Here is a 15308-nt window from a genome sequence, read left to right as displayed (position 1 = left end):
AAAAACCCCTCTCTATATATATATGTTTAAAAACACCCATTATTCAGTGTCATTTCACTGTAATCCACCCCAAGAGATTTATTAACAAGAACCTGGATTACCCTTCCCTTCTGGGGTGTATCATAACATTGACATTAAGACATTCCAACATCTCTGAAAATGTAATAAATGTCAATAATGAAAACAAGACCATGTAATGAACTTCACTGTAAGAAAAAAAGGAAATACATTTGTGGTGTTGGATTTTAAGCACTAGGACTACTAACCTTGAAAAGTATGGTAAGAAAACTCAATCCCTTTCTTGGCAAATAAGTTACTGATTGTACTTAGGCTTTTTAAAGGTAGCTAAACTCAAACTGTCTTTGGGCATGAAAAATTATAAAGGCTATTTCTTGGAACACATTCTTAGCCTAGCCACTGGTGACCAAAAAAAGAAGCAACCTCTGCTGTCATGTACACATAACATAGGAAACCTGTGCCCATCCTGAGTCACCCTTGTAATAAAAAAGTGTATCCTGATGTTCAGATGGAACCTCCTTTGTTTCAGCTTGTGCCCATTGACTCTGGTTCTGTCACTGGGTACCACAGAGATGACCCCCACTCTCTTGCCATGGTCTTTTCAGATACTTATATACATTAATAAGGTCCTCTCTGTGGCTCTTCTTCTTCAGGCTGAACAGTCACAGTTCTTTTAGCATTTCCTCATGTGTGAGGTTCTTTCATACCTTCATAGCTCTTCTCGGGACTCTCTCCAATAGCTCTGTATCTCTCTTGTATTGGGAACCTCAGAACTGGACCGAGCGCTCCAGGTGTGGACTCACCAGGACTGAAGAGAGGGGAAGGATCACCATCCCTGACCTGTTGGTAATACTTTGTCTAATGCAAAGCAGGGTACCATTATCTCTTTTTGAAGCAATGACACTTTGCTAGCTTACAGTCAGCTTGGTGTCAGCCAAGGACCTCCAATCCTTTTCTGCCAGGCTGCTTTCCAGCAGGGTTATGCCCAGCATATGCTGGTATCTGTAGCTGTTTGTCCCCTGGTACAGGACTCTTTACTTTCTTTTGTTGAAATGCTCAAGGTTCCTGTCAACCCATCTCTTCAGACTGCTGAGGTCTTTCTGGGCGTCAGCATGACCCTCTAGCATATCACCACTTCTCCCTGTTTTGTATCATCATCAAACTTGCTGAGGGTACACTCTGACCTGTCATACAGACTATGAATAAAGATGCTGAATTGCACTAAACCCAGTACTGACACCTGGGATGAATGGCTAGCTATTGGCCCCCAGCTAGACGTGAGGCTGACCAGCCTGTACTTCCCTGTGTCCTCCTTCTTTACCTTGAAGATAGGAGTGACATTTGCTTTCCTCGGTTCTTGGGTACCTCTCCCAATTGCCATGATTGATCAAAGATTACCAAAAGTGGTGTCACAGTGACATCAGACATCTTCCTAAGCACTTGTGGGTTCATCCTATCAGGGCCCATGCAATTTTGTAGCATGCAGGGTTCTTAAGAGAAACTACAAATATTATCTACCTATCTGTCTGTATATCATCTCCTAGTTTAAAATGGAATAAAAAATAAACCATGCTGTATCACTGTTTTATTTTAAACATATGTATTATTGTCTGTATTCCAAACCCATAAAATCTTCCTGGCACTGCACCGTATATTCACACACCCCAAAACTCACCATGAATTGAGAAACACAGTGAGAGCAGTGTAAGCTATAAAGTTCTGCAGCTTTATCAGCATTAAGAAGTACTATCATTATCAAGTGGAACGTAAAAAACCCCAAACCATAAAAATCAGTATGCTTTGATTGTCGTGCTTTAAAATATTCTTCTTACCCCTCCCCCAGCTAGAAAGAGGTCAGTATTGCATTTTAATGTCCTCGCTGCCTACCACAATTATGGACAATGCAGTTGACCTTACAGCCCGTTTTAGTGATTAAATTTATTTTTAATTGTTACTATACAAAATTCTTTCATGGTAAAGGCCACTTTCCTTCTGGCTCTGAACTCTGCCTTTTAGCATTTTTCATTTGTGGGCAGAAATTACAGGTACAGAAATCTAGCTATTTTCCACTTTAGATTCACTAAACCATTATAAAAATGTCTGAGTTCAACCACAGTTTCTTAAGGTTATCAAATGATGTATAGTTTTTCTATTGCTGTGGCTCAACATGCTGTTCTTATTACCCAGTACAGTAAACACTGTGGTCTGGAAACCACAAAAGCTGAAAGAACAGTAAATTGTAGATGACCAGCTGAACCAGAATCTTTGTGAAGCAAGGTCATAGGAACATTTCAGAGTTGTCTACAGGCTAGATTTCAGATGTGAAAGCATGGGTAAAGCCACTCAAGATTTTCCTTTGTGCTGATTCTCAGGCTATCAGATGTCATTTTACTACTTCTCCTGAAAGCTTTCATTAACATTCTTCTAATTTCTGGAAATATTTTTTTTAAACTAGACTTCTCAAAAAATGAGATTTCAAAATACAGGACCTTGGTCTTTGATTCTGTGGAAGAGAAACTTCTTTGAGAAGAGACCATTCTCAAGAAAACTAGTTTTTATTTTGTAGCAATAATTACTGGGGTTTTTTAAATGTTTACCAAACTATCCATTCATCAAAAATAGTGACTAGGAAGAAACCAAGGATGATCTTGACTTTTGTGCATCTGTTCCATTTTGTAAGTTCGTTAGGGAAGAAACAGGTTTTATTACATCGAGTTTAGCACAATATAAGGGATTGTGGCAAAAATTCATAAAATGTTAGCACTCCAAACCTCGATTTTGGAATTTTTCCTAAAGATTTGACACTGCTGAGAAGTATCAGTCTCCTCTAGGTCAGATGTATGCTTTGTCTGTATTGACCTGTAGATATGCCAACTGCATTACTATCAGTCAGAGCAGAACTGAAGAACAACATCCACCATATTCCCCTTGATGAGGAAGACCATTCATGTATAGGAGCATGTCAGAGACATACCAAAGCAAGCAATGGTCTCTGTACCTGTGAAAATAGATGAACCATCATGTCAGCAGTTCCCTACTTCCCTAGACAGCTTAGAAACAGGCACTTCAAGGGAGGTGGGAGAACCTGATAGCTTCTTTAATGAGCACAGAGGCAGGGAAATGCAATTCAATACTGGATGCTGACAAGTTCTTACTGAGAGAAGTGGTTCGGTGGTCCATATGCTTGGGATGGTGGGTGCCATGCTAAGTGTTGCTAGAGAGGATCCATTGTCCAACAACCTATTGAGCCTTTGTAATAAATTCATACCTGTGCACAATGGCCTTGTGACAATGGGTCACATGCCCTGTTATTGCAATGATTACCATGTAAACTGGCTACACTACATAAAAACATACTGTATGCTGTGCTGTTGCCACACAGAAAATATTTACAGTATTTTCAAGGTCACCTGGAAATGTTTAATGTGTTTTTTAGTCTCTCTTGAAACAAAACAAAAAAATCCAAACCAATCAGCCAGCCAACCAAGTAAACACCTCCCTCACTTCCTACCACCTGCCCTCCTCTCTTTCCCTCTGTTTCTCATAGCTAAATTTAGTTCATGGATTTCCAACACTCTGGGGTAATCTTTAACAGCTGAGCATCTGGGCAGAATTTAAGAAAAAAAAGCAAAGAGCAAGAAAGGTTAAGAGTAATGTTACTTGTAGATAGCTTTCTTCAATAATTGATTATTTTCTGTAGTTTCTGCAGATATGGTGGTTACTTGACCAGCATGGTGTGTCTGTTGCCATAATAAACTAATTGGGCATTTGGATGGTAATGGCCCACGGCTGTGTGTAGCATGGCAAGTTTCACCACCTGGTCTGACTGCAGGTTTCACCATGCTCACATGGGAATTTTGAGCCCACTCAATCTCCTTTCATCTGTGACTCCTTTTATGGATTTTCAGCATGTGTGATCCTTGCCTCAGGGGAGACAGTTCACTTCAGAAATTTGTCCTATAGGTAAAAGCAATAGGCCATCCATTACCCTCTTCTTTCCACTTTCAGGTTAATGACTGCATTAAATATTAAACAGGGTTTCATCTCCAGAGTGTCTGTATAAGTGATTTTACATTATCTCATTCAGCCCTTCTCTGATTTCTTCTAAAGTGTGTTGCTTCTTTCTAGCATAACTCTAGCAGTGAAAACCATGATTCATGTGACAACCATTACCAGAATGTTTAATATTAAGCTTTCTCATCAGTGAGTAAAGAAGATGATGAAAATGGAAAGAAGAAAACAGGGATATGATGTGAAGTTGATTTCCCTATTTAAAATGTTATTTCATATACAGCTTCTGCAAGTTATTACATTGTAGACATAGACTGTAGGCTTACTGGAGGGATGAGTGAGAAATAAATGGAACTGTTTCTACCAGGTGGGATTAAATTCATAAGTAAAGGATCATGGTTAGTAAATCATAGAATTCTTTAGGCTTGAACTTTAAGATGATTGAGTCTAACCATTAACCCCACACTGCCAAGTGCACCACTAAACCATGTTCCCAAATGCCACATGTACATGTCTTTTAAATCCTTCCAGGGATGGTGACACAACTGCTTCCCTGGGCATCCTGATCCAATGCTTGATTATCCTTTTGGAGAAGAAATTTCTCCTAATATTCAATTTAAACCTCTCCTGGTCAATCTTGAGGCTGTTCCTGCTTCTCCTATCACTTGTCACTTTAGAGAAAAGACCAGCCCCACACCTTGCTCCAACCTCCTTTCAGGTACTTGTAGAGCATGATTGGTCCCTCCTGAGCCTCCTTTTCTTCAGACTGAACAGCCCCAGTTCTTTCAGCTACTCCTCATCAAACTTGTGCTCGAGACATTTCCTCAACTCTGTTGCCCTTCTATGGACACACTCTAGCACCTTTGTGTCTTTCTTGTAGCAAGAGGCTCAAAACTGGACACAGAACTTGGGATATGGCCTCAGCAGTGCCGAGTACAGGGGGATGATCATTTCCCTGGTCCTGGGGCCACACTATTTGTGATACAAGCCAGAATGCCTTCTTGGCCACTTGGGCACACCGATAGCTCATGTATGGCTGTCTGTTGACCAGCACCCCCAGGTCCTTTTCCACTGGGCATGTTTCCAGCCACTCTTCACCAAGGCTGTAACAGTGCATGGGGTTGTTGTAACTCAAGTGTAGGACCCAGCACTTTGCCTTCATAAACCTCATACAGCTGGACTCAGCCCATCAATTTGTAGAACCTTCCTGAAGATCAACTCTCCCACCCAACTTGGTCTTGTCTGCAAACTGACCCTCAACCAGATCATTAATATTCAACAGATCAGGCCTCAATACAGTGCCCTGGGGAACATACCTGTGGTAAGTGACATGGTACCCATTATCACCCATGATGCTCCTTTAAATCACTAATGTTTTTATTTGTTATTGCATGTTTTGCTATGTGCTACATATAACATTTGATCTAAGACACTTCTGGACTGTGATGTCCACTTAATGCCCCCTGTTGCATTTTTCAAGGTAAAACATAAAATGAAGTTGTAAGCAAGCAATTCAACCACAGGAAGTTACATCTGTATGTAAGGAAAAACTTACTTATTTTGAGGCTACTGAATACTGGAACAGGCTGTCCAGAAAAGTTATTGGGGCTGAAGATGTTCAAAAATAGTTCTCAACTAGCTCTTGGTGAGCCTGCTTTGCAGGCCTCCAGAGGTCCCTTACAAGCCTGACCATTCTCTGATTTTGTGACGTTATGTGCTGTTAACCTAGAATTTGACCAAATACCAGGAATAGCTGCAGTATAATATGTCCCAGTCCCTGAGCAAAAGCTTTGCAAACTCCCACCACAGAAACCAGCATGCATTTTGACACAGACTGGGAGTTACTACACAACTTATGATACTATAGAGATATTACTGTTATATATGGGGATTCTTGTTTAGATAGTAACAGCTTTTCTTTTTATTTTAACCAAGCCATGAAGAAGTGATCTAAGGTTCTAATCTAAAAGGTATCCTCTAACTCCTCTCAAATGTTCATTTCACATAACAGAAAAAAGTGATTCTGCCATCAGTAGCTGTAAGAACACTATCAAAGACCTCCATTTCCACTAATAATACTTTACAGGGGTAGTCCATCTGAAAATGAGGACTTTAGTTGGGTTAATCTTGATTTCTAAGGTTAGAAAAAGTAAATCAGGAGAGTTGCTTTTGAAGTGCACCAAAAGTAAGAGTTGAAGTAAACTCTGTGCTTACCAGAAACTAGTTGTTATGGTCAGGTTCTTCAAATTATTTGAGAGATGCCTCTGTCCAAATTAAGGTGCAAATGAGTCCATCTGCTGAAGTCAATAGTAACATGGATTTTTATTTAGCAGTCCATCTGAGTTACAGAGAGATAGAAATAGGAAAGACAGAGTGGAAGAAAAGAAAGAGAGTGATGGAAAGACAGATTGAGTAGAAAAATTTTCACCAGTCTGGATTTCAATGACCTCCTGTTGATTCTGTGCTTGGGGCCTTCTTGGTGATGAGAGTCCCAGCCTTGTCAAACAGATGGTTGCAGTCTGGATCCACTGAGGGGGACCCAGGGTGGTGAGGAAAGATCATGTTGTTGAAGGTGTGGTAGGGAAAGTGCAAGTCTTTGTAGCCCAGGGTGGTAAGGAAAGTTCTGTGTCTTGAGTGAAGTTTGCACTGTATTTTATTTGGCTTAGGCTAGGTGGGAACACCCCCAGTACCTCCCTTGGGGCAGGGACTTTTACACTGGATCATGGGACCTTGCATGAGTCTTTGACATCTTCTAAGGTGTTACACCTGCCTGTTACATCAGCACAGGTGGATGCATTATGGGCCATCAGCAGAAATTACTATCTTCAGGCTATGAGTGAATTGTCCTGATGCTTTCCTGGAGTGGAGTTATCATAGCAGAATTGTTTGTGTGAGGACAAGTATCCTGCTCCATAGAATTTGGGTTGTGGGTGTGAGTGTGTGTAAAAGGACTGGCAGGGTTCACATGGCAGTTCCTGGTGGCCCCTGAAGCACCTGTCATTCAAAAGAGTAGCCTGAGACCCTACACCACACCCCCTGGGACCCCTGACCTGGCCTCTAATTCGCTACACCACTGCTCACTCCAGGCTGGAGCCACAGAGTGGCCAGTGGGTGGGAAGTCCTGCTTGGGAGGGGTAGCCACAGAGGGCCAGAGCACATGGCATCCATCCTGCTCTCAGGAGTTGCTACCTATTTTCTGAAAGCTGGACTTCCAAAGGACTCTCTGGTGGTAGCTATTTTTCCCCTTATTCTTCCCTCTAGCTTTTTTTTCTTCTTCTCTCTTCTCTGTCTTTGTTCCTTACTTAATATTTTTTAGTAACTTAAAACTGGTGGGCTGGATTTTCCTGTCATGTGGGTTAGTATGTTCTAAGTCCTAGCTTTGAGGAATGCTTTGTTTTGGTTGTATGTTACCCTTTTAAACTTTTGCCAAGATCCTTATTTTCTCCCTTACCTTCTACTTAATGAAAGCATAATAAAAGTGAGAATATATACTCCCTTGTATATAAAAGTATACCTCCCATACTTAGTAAAAGTATCTCCTGTGAAAATGTGTGCAGCATTCTCTCATTACATTACCTCAAGGTATTAAAGAACAAAAGGCTCTCAAAACATTCCTTGGGAGAATTTTTTGAGCTCTGTATATTTTTAAAAATAAAACTCCTGGTTGAGCTTGTGCCTCTGGACCCAAGGTCTTACAGTGTTCATGCCCTCTGCACATAGGTGATTACTTTGCACATTGTTGACTTGCACCTTAATTTTCTGAGCCATTAGTATTCCAGTCTTTCACACTTGCGGATCTATAATTCTCCTAGAATAATTGGACAGCAATATCACCCTTATATTATCTCAAGTTCCCATCACAGTCCAAATTAGTAGGCATATTCGGGCAGGGGCAGGCTTCAGGGAGCTGTTGCTTCTCTGCATAGTTTGCCACGGTGGACAAAAGTCCTTCAGTGTCTCACACTACTCAAACTATATAACCAGATCTATCTGTTGCTTCTCTGCATAGTTTGCTATGGTGGACAAAAGTCCTTCAGTGTCTTACACTACTCAAAACTAAAAAACTAGACCTATAGTTGTTAAATGTTTGAGATTTTTCATCTTAGTCCCTGACAGAAACTAGAGAATTCTCCTCTACTCCTGAGAAGTTGTTAATGTATCTTTTCTCTCTCCATCTTTTGTTCTGGTTTAAATAGGTGCAGTGAGCACAGCTCTAATGCACAGACTCAGTTTTCAGAGTTATAACCCCGATGAATGACTGGACACTGAAAATAGACCCTGACCTAGAAGCCAAACCTCTCTCTCGCCCTTGTCAGATAGCTGTGAGGAATCCAGTGAGAAACAAGTTCCTTTGATTTCATTACTTCACTCTGTTGCTGCCCATCAATTCCCAGTGTTGCCCCCAGCAGCAGGTTATCTCAGAGCCGGCTGTAGCTGCAATCTCTGTGTAGCTCCCAACACTCTCAGCTGTAGGCTAAGGGTCAAGAATAAGGTGTACTGATAGGACAGCTGAACAAAAAAACTCTACATGGAGCTTCACTACTTTAAACCTACTAAAACAATCACTGCAGAGGAAACTTCAGTTTCAGCTTCTGTCCTGTTTTCACCATTTTTAATCATAGCTAAGTAAAAATGTGTCACATAGTTTTTATTTGTAATATAGTTTCTTATCTCCATGAATGTAATGAAATAATGTTGGGGTTTTTTCTTCCTTGTTCATTTTGTTTCCTCTCTGGTTTGGTCTATCCACTATTACATCTGTAGTCATCATCCTTACCAAACTAGCTCGCTAAATTGTCCTCTGAATGTCAGAAGAAAGCAGTCTGAAAAGATGATTTAAAGGAATTATGCTTACTTGGGTCAAATAAAAGACATAACCAGGGAGGCATTTTCCTACTTTCTTTAGCTCCACTTGAATTGCATTTCTCTTTGTCACCTCCTTTGTCATTACTGCCCCCTTTAACCAACAATTCTCTGGCAATTAACACCGAGGTAAATTGGTGAGCTAACATTTACCATGGCATTGACATTATTCTGTGGTTACATAGCAAATCATAAGCAAGTGACCAAATAGGTTAAAAGATTAGCATTTAGTGGCCAAAATATAAATAAATAAAGGATAATAAAATGCCAGGTATTCTGCAACACTTTGTAAATGGGGTAATTTGTTCTATAGAAGCACCAAAGAGATTTTGCTTGGTATTTATCTTCATTTGTTTTTAACTGGAACAGGCTGTGAAAATCACAAAGGACACATACTGTCTATATAAATTTTTAAAGCCATTTTTCCCCCTAAAATCTAAACACCAGCTAAACAGAGTAAATCGGAACAGATTTAATTGGTATTTACACACACCAACATTAGCAATTAGTAAAGCAGCAAGAGGGGAAGAAGAACAATTACTGCACCCAGTCTAATTGGTCTTTTTGGATGAATAAAAAAAAGTCAAATTTAACCAGCTGTTTGAGCAAGGATTTTTTCTTTATTTTCATAAACATGTTTATTTGAATGAAATTAATCCCCATTGGCAATAAAGCAGGATTAGAGTTGTTTCCCTTCTATTAGTTTGTGGGTTTTTTTGGGGAGTATCAGATATTGTAAACATTAACAGCTTGCTTGCTTGGCTTAATGATCATACAAGTATGATAAAGAATGACATTAATAGTACTTTTACTCATGTGAAATAGCATTTGTCCATGAATTTTCTCAGTATAGATTTCCACCAATTAGAGAGATTAGGAGAAAGCACTGATCTGCCTCCTCCCTCCTTTCCCTTTAAGACATTATAAGCAAAATAGTAAGGGATGTTTGAATATGAAAATGCCTTTGATCCTTCTGAGAGTCAGTACAACACACAGAGAGCTTATCTTGCCAACTTGCAAATCTCTTCTAGCTGAGAAGGTGAAAAGTAGGAAACTGGACTAATTTGACTGCCCCTGCTTCTCAACCATTTTGACCAGGTGGTTGTTGCATTTGTCCTTCACTGCCTGTGACTGATGAGAAATGCTGGACATATTTTGTGAGAATTTGACAAGCTGAGGCCCATTCTTGAGTTTACAACTCTCAGTGCTATAGTGATGGATAGGTGACTTGCTGTTCTAGGAGCCAGTGCCATGCGATGCAACTTGGGCTTAAATATGAGAAGTCTTTATGAAAGCAGCTGACAGTGACTATTAGAGACAGAGTGTGGAACAGAAATTTCATCTCTGCCTAATTTTTTTTTCCCATGTGTATTTTATTTGATTTAAATTAGGACATCTATTTTAGGGGGTTATTTAGCTATATTTTTTTTTGCACGTGATAAGTTTAAAATAGGAAAGCTTAAACATGAACAGAACTAAGGAAACACTTATTCACACCAAAACATTATGTTATCTTCATAGAAAAGGTTGATTCATAGGAGTGATCTAAATGTAGACTTCACAGGCAGGCAGGGAGCTAAGACATCCCTGAAATTAATGTTATAATCTATAATTTGCAAACAAAAAGATATGTTCAGAATAATTCTTTGAGCAAACTCTGATGGCTAACCTGTAGGATTATTTAAATATTTTTAGAGGGTTTTTTCATTTTTAAATCAGCAAATTTTTAGAAAAGTATTGCAAGGCCTGACATTTATTTTAGAAATAAAGCAATCACATGCCCATACCCATCATATGCCAGAAACTCAGCCAACCAGGAAAGCACATGGGGCATCTGCTCAGGCAGGCTTAAGGATGGTGCAGCAGCCACAAAGAGAGGAGGCATCCGAGGAGATATGTGTATACACATGTATGAGATACATTGGGAGAGACATGAAGAGGCACAGAGAGAGATGGGGTACTGCTGTGGAACTACAGAGCTGAGGGTGCACACTTGGAAGGAGGCTTGCCAGTCTGAAGGGGCTTTGGCCTGCAGGTGGACCCAAACTGGGGCAAGTACACTGCCGAAGTGCTGTTGCCTATGGAGTGATACTAAAGTTAACAGAGGAGTGGGGGAAACAGAGTGAGGAGCATGAAGGAACAGGGCAAAGCCACTAGGAACTTAAAAGCAGCAGAAAGAAACCCATATGCTCTACTCCAGCCTTCAGTGCTGCCTGTCACCCTGTTGAAGCAATTATAAGGGACTGTCTATAAAGTGTGGCCCAAACAATGTCTGTCAAGACTAGGAAGGTGCAAGAAAGAGTAATGGGTTTAAATTAAGCTGTGGGAGGGTGTTTAACTCAGCATTTAATTTTTATGATTTCTTTTTTATTAATATTGGAATTGGTGTTTAGATGTTTGTGTTTATTTGGAATAAATAAGAAAAAATTGTCTGAGTTGAGAGTTTATTGCCTGCCACTGTTTATAGCAGTTGTAAAGGCACATGTGTAATAGTTGCCTTCTTGGCTAACAGCATGGAGCTTAACCAATGCTCAAAGCATATGCCAGTTATAGTTACATATATTTTGCCTATTTGTAGGCATTCTCCTGAAAAGGTTCCTCAGGTTCAGAATGGAACATGGAGTTGAAAGGTTACAGAAATTTTCTGGAAAAAGTAACAAATACTACAAGAATGTATAAACCTCTTTGAAAGAGTACAAATGAAAAGAAACCCAGAGGAATTGTGTTGTGATGGAGAGAAACAGGGAAAATCAGTACCTTGCAGAACTGTGCAAGGACATGAAAGGTAATAAATTACACGATATTCAGAGTGGGTGAACTGAGAGTATTTAGCATCTCTGAAAACTAAGTCAAAAATTCCTCTTCAAGGGAGCTTTCTTTTGTGTTTCTAATCTATAATAAAGATAGCCAGAGAGATTGAAGGAGATGAAATACATGAAAACAGGTTTTACAACATCGACACATATAACACAATGGATTCAAAATAGAGTGAAATATGACAATAAAAGAGGAAAAATGAGGGTCACTCTGTAAGAGAAATATAAATAAGCACCTCGGAAGGACTACTGTTGCTGGATTCATGAAAAGATACTTTCAGCCTGATGGAACGCATTTTTTCTTTCAGGAACTTGTTTCTTGTCTGTGGTTCTACCAGAAAGAACTAGGTCTCCTGTACAGAATTCTTCTGTTTGGAAAGCAGTTGGAAGCCTCTGCTTTATTTTGACTTTTCATTCCTTTTGATAAACCCCAGACCTTTCAGAGTGGTCAGTCTCTATTTGTCTCAATTTTTCTAAGCATTCCGTTTTCATTCTGTTCAGCACCTTGAGCAGCCATGTCATTTGATTGAGATCTAGAAATTATTCATGGAGTCACGGAAATAAGATTGGGCCTCAGGGTGTGTTCAAGGAGAACTACAGAGATGAGGGACTTCCAATGATTGATTATTAATACAATCAGTATCTCTAAGTTGATGTAGGACTTAACAGTTCATTAACCAAGGTGCATGACAATGAGGAGAACATTGGTTGATTGCTCATTTCTAGTGACCCGCTATTCAAAGTGGCCTCTTCTCCTAGGCAGCTAGCAAATAGGACAGGAGGGCCTAGTCTTAAGCAGTGCCAGGGAAGATTTAGGCTGGACATTATGAAGAATTTCTTCACAGAAAGCATGGTTAGACATTGGAATGGGCTCCTTGGGGAGGTGGTGGAGTCACCATCCCTGGGGTTGTTTAAAGAAGGATAGGATGTGGCACTTAGTGCCATGGTCTAGTTGACAAGGTGGTGTTCAACTCAACCTGTGACTATAAGTTAGACTTGATGATCTCGGAGATATTTTCCAACCTAATTAATGAATTGACACAAAGTATTATGTAAAACTTCACTGTATGTTTCTTCCTATACAAAATTTGCTGGTCTATAATTCTCACATTAATTTACATTAATTTCTCTTATGAGTATGAAAAAACAAATAACATTTGAAGTTTCAGATGCATGGGTTAATGTGTTAATTGTCTTTGAGGAACAGATCAGCAAGGAAGATACAACTAACATTACTAATGGGCTATATCTTTCTACATCATAGCCCCACAGTGCTGGGAACATTTACATTGATGTGCATGCAAGACACAAGTCATCTGTTATTGTATAAAAAACATTGAAAACATATACCTAAAATAATCACTAGTGAGCCCAAATTTATGAGATTTCTTGGGCTGATATTCCCAGAAAATGGAATTCATCAACATCTCCAATCTACTGATCAAGATATGCCAAACATTTGTCCTTGGGGTCTCACTGTATCTAGGATCCTTAGTCTTTCATATTTGGAAGTTTTTTGTTCAAGGTCAGTTCTCTATTTCTCACTGGAAACTGGGGAAACCCTACTGCTGTAGGACAGCACTTGGTTCAAATACCTGGGAAACGAATGACCTGTTTTGAAGCAGAGCCTGAATCTGTGAGGACACAAATTTTTCGGATCTTCATCAAATGGCCAAATGTTTTTGAATTTCCCAATGGGAGCCACAATTGGCTGGTTTGAAGTAAAAGAGACAGAGAATGCTTTTTGCTTCATGGCATAAACAAGACACTTTTTTAGGCTGGGAGATTTCCTGGTTCTGGCCTGGACAGGGTTAATTTTGCAGTAGGTGGGAAGGGGCATGACCAGGACCCAAAGGTTATTCTCTACCACCTCACATCATGGCTGGGGGGAAGGGGCTCTCTTCTGTCAAGGATGAGTTCCTTCTGGTAGCACAAGAGTGGCAGAGGGAGCAGTTGAGTGTTGTCTGTTGTCAGGAGGTTTCTGTGTGAATCCCATAACCTCTGTCATTAGTACTATTGCTGCTACTGGTCTGGTTTTCTTATGTCATCACTGTTTCCAGTAAATTGTTCTTCTGTCAACCCATGATCTTTATCTTTTCTGCCTCCAAGTCACCTTTCCAGCCTGCCCCAGAGGGGCCGGGACAGAGGAAAAGAAGGGAGTGAGTGAGTGGCATATAGTTTGGAGAGTCTCAGAGCAGGTATTGAATTGGGGAGTACCATTCCTAAACTACAACATAAGAAGCCATTAGAATTCTCAAAATAGACCTTGTTTAAATTTATGTATGAATTTTGTTGCACCTTTCCACAGATTCAAAATTCACTACCATCTTTGAATTAGTATCAAAGCCAAAAAATTCATTGAAAGAATTTGTGTACTAGAAGAACGATGTAAGATTTTTTTCTTCCCTTCAATTATTATATTCACTGTGAAAAATCTGCACAACCTTGTTTAAATCTTTCCTCTAGTGGGTCACACAGGAAAGCTGATTGATAAGGAGTTGGAGAATTGAACTTTATGGCTGATCAGCAGACCTCTATCAACTCTGGGAAAGGAGGTGTGCCACAAACAGAGCTGTCACTGCAGCAACTCTGCTATTAAATCTTTAAAACTGCCAAATTTACAGCCTGGAAGAAGGGGCATGGGTTGATCCATACACAGAGATTGAATATGTAAAAAATACTTCAGAGCTGTGGTGACTTGTTGGCAGGAGACTTGAACTCCAGTGAACAAACCTATCTGAGCTCAGTGGGGAAAAGTGTTTAGTTGTGCTGCCTTTCATCACTTCAGTGACAGGCTGAAAAGAACACTAAATCTTCTAATACAAGAGCAGTAAAATCAGTCTTCTTTTTTTATTTATTTTAATAGCATGAAACTGTGAGAACAAAAAGAACAGATATAAGCTTCTTTTTTTGTACAAAAAAAGAAAAAATGTAAAAAGAAAAAAAATAGGAAAAAGTGCACATAGAATAAAGACACATGCACATGCAAAGCAGTAAAGAGGACTACCTTCATTCACTTCTCATGCCTTCGTATACCGGCAAGTAGAGCAGGAGCCTTCTGATACTTTGTCAAGGAGAACTGGAGGTGGTTGAGGTGTTGTAAACCAATGACCTACTTTGGAGAAAGCACTTAAATCTCCTGTACACCCAAAGAATGAGGAAATTGTAGATGTATAACTAAGAAAGATTGAGATTATCAACAGATGTGATCAGTTCAGAGTGAGTTTGAATTCATCAGCTTTTTGGGATAAGGATATAGTATGATCTTTGCTGACAATGCAATTTGATTGAACCAGCATAAACATAAACATATATATCTAATTAATGAAAAACTAGGTGAATATAACTTCTGGTAATAAACAGGTCTTAACAGAATACAATAAGCAAGCTAATACTTTAATAATAACATTTTGCAAGACAAACTCTATTGTACATTTCACCTTTTCACCACAGTTTGCTACATCATAAATTTAGGAAAGTTAGCTACGTTGCAGTACAAATAGTTGTGCAACCTCACTGAATCATGTGCATCATTTCAATTGTGCTATCTATTTTTGTATGTGTTCAGTGTTATAATATTGACTATGCCTCAACTGAAAA

The sequence above is a fragment of the Pithys albifrons genome, chromosome 2 (assembly GCF_047495875.1).
Source record: "Pithys albifrons albifrons isolate INPA30051 chromosome 2, PitAlb_v1, whole genome shotgun sequence".
Taxonomy (NCBI): domain Eukaryota; kingdom Metazoa; phylum Chordata; class Aves; order Passeriformes; family Thamnophilidae; genus Pithys; species Pithys albifrons.
The sequence above is the reverse complement of the archived record's forward strand: the minus strand, read 5'-3'. Positions refer to the sequence as shown.